The sequence below is a fragment of the Physella acuta genome, unplaced genomic scaffold (genome assembly GCF_028476545.2).
Source record: "Physella acuta isolate Inbredline_101_S28 unplaced genomic scaffold, ASM2847654v3 ptg000154l, whole genome shotgun sequence".
Classification (NCBI taxonomy): Eukaryota; Metazoa; Mollusca; class Gastropoda; family Physidae; genus Physella; species Physella acuta.
This window is the reverse complement of record NW_026731673.1, coordinates 34,653-40,471: the sequence shown is the minus strand read 5'-3', so window position 1 is coordinate 40,471 and position 5,819 is coordinate 34,653. Positions and strand designations below refer to the sequence as shown.

Below are 5,819 nucleotides of genomic sequence, written 5' to 3'. Positions count from 1 at the left end.
TGTTGGTGGGTGTTGGTGGGTGTTGGTGGGTGTTGAATGTTGGTGGGTGTTGGTGGGTGTTGGTGGGTGTTGAATGTTGGTGGGTGTTGAATGTTGGTGGGTGTTGAATGTTGGTGGGTGTTGGTGGGTGTTGGTGGGTGTTGAATGTTGGTGGGTGTTGAATGTTGGTGGGTGTTGAATGTTGGTGGGTGTTGAATGTTGGTGGGTGTTGAATGTTGGTGGGTGTTGAATGTTTGTGGGTGTTGAATGTTGGTGGGTGTTGGTGGGTGTTGGTGGGTGTTGAATGTTGGTGGGTGTTGGTGGGTGTTGGTGGGTGTTGAATGTTGGTGGGTGTTGATTGTTGGTGGGTGTTGAATGTTGGTGGGTGTTGGTGGGTGTTGGTGGGTGTTGAATGTTGGTGGGTGTTGAATGTTGGTGGGTGTTGAATGTTGGTGGGTGTTGGTGGGTGTTGGTGGGTGTTGAATGTTGGTGGGTGTTGAATGTTGGTGGGTGTTGGTGGGTGTTGGTGGGTGTTGAATGTTGGTGGGTGTTGGTGGGTGTTGGTGGGTGTTGAATGTTGGTGGGTGTTGATTGTTGGTGGGTGTTGAATGTTGGTGGGTGTTGGTGGGTGTTGGTGGGTGTTGAATGTTGGTGGGTGTTGAATGTTGGTGGGTGTTGAATGTTGGTGAATGTTGGTGGGTGTTGGTGGGTGTTGGTGGGTGTTGGTGGGTGTTGGTGGGTGTTGAATGTTGGTGAATGTTGGTGGGTGTTGGTGGGTGTTGGTGGGTGTTGGTGGGTGTTGGTGGGTGTTGGTGGGTGTTGGTGGGTGTTGGTGGGTGTTGGTGGGTGTTGAATGTTGGTGGGTGTTGAATGTTGGTGGGTGTTGAATGTTGGTGGGTGTTGATTGTTGGTGAATGTTGGTGGGTGTTGGTGGGTGTTGGTGGGTGTTGGTGGGTGTTGATTGTTGGTGGGTGTTGAATGTTGGTGGGTGTTGGTGGGTGTTGAATGTTGGTGGGTGTTGAATGTTGGTTGGTGTTGGTGGGTGTTGGTGGGTGTTGAATGTTGGTGGGTGTTGAATGTTGGTGGGTGTTGGTGGGTGTTGGTGGGTGTTGAATGTTGGTGGGTGTTGAATGTTGGTGGGTGTTGGTGGGTGTTGGTGGGTGTTGAATGTTGGTGGGTGTTGAATGTTGGTGGGTGTTGAATGTTGGTGGGTGTTGAATGTTGGAAGGTGTTGAATGCAGTTGTGCTTAACGTTGATGTGTGTGGTTACACACTTAACTGGTTCAAACTATAATTTGTACCCACACAGCAACCACCCTCACTTCATCCTCTAATCTCTCACTTTATCTTACATCTCTCTCATTCTCTCTCTCCCAATAATGTCTCTTTTACCCTTTCTCTATTCTCCTTATCTCTCTCCATCTCTCTTTCTCTCTCTCTCTCTCTCTCTCTTTCTCTCTCTCTCTCTCCACTCACCGAAACAAACTCTGTGACTCGATCGATTCCGCCCTCTCAATTAAAATAAATCCACGAGCTAAAATAAATCGATAATGAAATCGAACGAATTAATGCTCATCACAACAGCCTAACCCTAGATGGCGCTTCACATCGCCACAACCTTCTCTAACCTAGACAACAACCTGCTCCAAACCTAGACAACTTGCTCCAACCCTAGACAACCTGCTCCAACCCTAGACAACTTGCTCCAACCCTAGACAACAACCTACTCCAACCCTAGACAACAACCTGCTCCAACCCTAGACAACAACCTACTCCAACCCTAGACAACCTGCTCCAACCCTAGACAACAACCTGCTCCAACCCTAGACAACAACCTACTCCAACCCTAGACAACCTGCTCCAACCCTAGACAACCTGCTCCAACCCTAGACAACCTGCTCCAACCCTAGACAACTTGCTCCAACCCTAGACAACCTGCTCCAACCCTAGACAACCTGCTCCAACCCTAGACAACCTGCTCCAACCCTAGACAACCTGCTCCAACCCTAGACAACCTGCTCCAACCCTAGACAACCTGCTCCAACCCTAGACAACTTGCTCCAACCCTAGCCAACCTGCTCCAACCCTAGACAACAACCTACTCCAACCCTAGACAACAACCTGCTCCAACCCTAGACAACAACCTACTCCAACCCTAGACAACCTTCTCCAACCCTAGACAACCTGCTCCAACCCTAGCCAACCTGCTCCAACCCTAGACAACTTGCTCCAACCCTAGACAACCTGCTCCAACCCTAGCCAACCTGCTCCAACCCTAGACAACCTGCTCCAACCCTAGACAAACTGCTCCAACCCTAGACAACCTGATCCAACCCTAGACAAACTGCTCCAACCCTAGACAACTTGCTCCAACCCAAGACAACCTGCTCCAACCCTAGACAACTTGCTCCAACCCTAGACAACCTGCTCCAACCCTAGACAACTTGCTCCAACCCTAGACAACCTGCTCCAACCCTAGACAACAACCTACTCCAACCCTAGACAACCTGCTCCAACCCTAGACAACAACCTGCTCCAACCCTAGACAACAACCTGCTCCAACCCTAGACAACTTGCTCCAACCCTAGACAACCTGCTCCAACCCTAGACAACAACCTACTCCAACCCTAGACAACAACCTGCTCCAACCCTAGACAACAACCTGCTCCAACCCTAGACAACTTGCTCCAACCCTAGACAACCTGCTCCAACCCTAGACAACAACCTACTCCAACCCTAGACAACAACCTGCTCCAACCCTAGACAACAACCTACTCCAACCCTAGACAACCTTCTCCAACCCTAGACAAACTGCTCCAACCCAAGACAACCTGCTCCAACCCTAGACAACCTGCTCCAACCCTAGACAAACTGCTCCAACCCTAGACAACTTGCTCCAACCCTAGACAACCTGCTCCAACCCTAGACAACAACCTGCTCCAACCCTACACAACAACCTGCTCCAACCCTAGACAACAACCTACTCCAACCCTAGACAACAACCTACTCCAACCCTAGACAACCTTCTCCAACCCTAGACAAACTGCTCCAACCCAAGACAACAACCTACTCCAACCCTAGACAACAACCTACTCCAACCCTAGACAACCTTCTCCAACCCTAGACAAACTGCTCCAACCCAAGACAAACTGCTCCAACCCTAGACAACTTGCTCCAACCCTAGACAACCTGCTCCAACCCTAGACAACAACCTACTCCAACCCTAGACAACAACCTACTCCAACCCTAGACAACCTTCTCCAACCCTAGACAAACTGCTCCAACCCAAGACAACCTGCTCCAACCCAAGACAACCTGCTCCAACCCTAGACAACCTGCTCCAACCCTAGACAACCTGCTCCAACCCTGGACGACAACCTGCTCCAAACGGACTGCCCGCTTTGTATACTGGCTCCTTAATGACGTGGCCCATCTACATCATGTCCTTGATGGTTCTTAGCATGGCCAAACCACAATATGGCCAAAAAACATGACCAACCCGCAACATGGCCAAAAAAAAATGTCCAAACTTCAAAATAAAAAAATGGCCAAATCACATTCATTTCATTCGACCTTTCAGATTATGCGCCACAACAAGGATGCCCCCCCCCCCCTCTCCCCCACCCACCTCGTCCCCCAGTCAACTTTTTAAAAGCTGTTCTAATATGTATTAGCATGCTTTTGAAAATTATTTTAAAAAATGAAACCTAAAAAAAAACCCCACCAGTTTAAAATCAATGGCCGAGCTTTCAGTATAATCACCGACGTGTCATCCAGTGCACGTCTGCTACACTTTTGGAAGCGATAAAAAAAAAAAAAACAGTCCCGACCCGACTCCGTCCCGTTCAAAGGTTTTCTCCCTTTATTAAAAAAAAATCTTATCAGGTAGAGTGAGTTCCCTTGACTATGACAGTCGGCTGTAAACGTCACTAGGGGAACGTCGATCAGATACCGGATATTGAAACGCTATGGTTATCACTGCGCATGTGCGGAGGTTGTGTTTGTGAAACTGGGGGCCAGTCCTGTGTTTGTAATTTGGTGTTTTATTTTTCTTCGATGTAATTTTTTTTTTAATTACACAGACACATTGTAGCGTCTATTACAAATCACCTTACACCCCCCCCCCACACACACATTATAAACAATTAGGAAACATTTTAGTGTTTACTAGCCAAGTTTACTAAATGGTTGCCACATGTAAATCTAGTTCAGGTATGTATTGTCGTGGTCCCCGCCTTCCCCGCCCCCGCCCCCCCCCCCCTCCCCACCACTATACTCAGGTCTCAAATACTGCGTCATTACGGTGGTTGTTGTTTTTTTTTAATCAGGTTGTCGACTCTTGGACTAGTTTAAGATGTGATATCGACGTTGTCAGTGGTAGCGTTTCTTTCAGACATTTTTTTTCTACGGAAAGGGCGGGGGTAGAGCACTAAAATCTTACGGCAGTATCTTCCTCCTCCCTGAATACTTGCATGACTCTGGTCAGTGGATTAGGATTACCATGGTCAGTGGATTAGGATTACCATAGTCAGTTGGTTTAGGATTACCATGGACAGTGGTTTACTATTTTTATGGGGCTATGGTGAGCAACAAGTGTATACCATCATCAACATAATCATCATTATTATCAACATCATCATCATACATATGGACACACGAGTTAAACCACACCTCTCCATTGTACTACCCGGTTTTATGCGGTTCCTCCAGACGGTAGGACTTGTAACATGTTTTCAAGGTTTGCTTTGGCCTCATACTCTCCTCTTTCCCAGTGTTTCTCTCGGGCGTTTGATCCAGGGGATGAGAGGGGGTAGGGGGCTTGAAATTTTCGGGGAGAGGGGTGAATGTATTGTCTATGTGTGTTTGTTTTCTATTTCGTCCAATTGAGAGGGGTCGGAAGGAGTGGACGTTCTTCGGGGGGGGGGGGGGGGGGGAGGGGGCGGGGGGAGTGGAGGTCAGGTTGCCCCGAATAGATATCTAAAGGAAGCCAAGCTCATTCCTTAGGGGGGGGGGATTCCAATATACCGCATTTCAGCATTTCACTTCAATACAAAGACTGAGCATAACCACGGGGTTTCTTATTAGAAGAACAGCCTACGCAATTCTGATGGCACATAACGAGTTTCCGCGAACAACCCACGCATTTCTGAAGCCAACCCACGAGTTTCCAAGTGCAACCCACAATTTTCTGAGGGCAACCCACGAATTTCTGAAGCCAACCCACAATTTTCTGAAGCCAACCCACGAATTTGTGAAGCCAACCCACACGTTTCCAAGGGCAACCCACGAGTTCCTGTAAAAGACGAGACGGTAACGCCACGGTGCCGAGGATGGATTTACCATTTGCAGAAAACTTCTCTCTCGCTATCTTCGGCACCCATCTCGGCATCTGGGAATCGTTTGAGGGCCCAAGTGGTGCCAGGAGGGATGGATTCCTCGCGTTCTGCAACACTCGCCGGGTCTCGCCGGCACGGTCGGGGCGTCTTATCATTAGCAGGGGTGGGGGGAGGTGGTGCTGGGTTTCAGTGGGGGTGGGAGGGGGTGCTTTATACGCATGGGTGGGAGGGTAGCACATTGCCCTAGTGAATAAGGGAAGGGAAACGGATTAGTGTAAGGGTGGAGATAGTTAGGATTATGTGTGTTTTTACTTCGGATTAGAGGAGACGTAAATAAAACGAGGTGACCCGGAAGTGAATTTGAGGTTGTTTCTCCTGTTGTCATAGCTACATTCTACTTTTATGTTAGGGTTACGATAATGGTTTATGTTTTTCTGTTGAGCTTAGCCAGGTCTCTTCTAAGTTTGTAGTGGTTAACTAAATTTTTGTGAAAGTGAAAGTAAA

The 5,819-nt window shown here is 48.5% G+C and overlaps 1 pseudogene; it reads right to left on the bottom strand.

Moving 5' to 3' along the window:
- Nucleotides 1-1,845: 1,845 nt before the first annotated feature.
- On the bottom strand, nucleotides 1,846-4,453 carry LOC131935688 (uncharacterized; annotated as a pseudogene).
- Nucleotides 4,454-5,819: the final 1,366 nt, after the last annotated feature.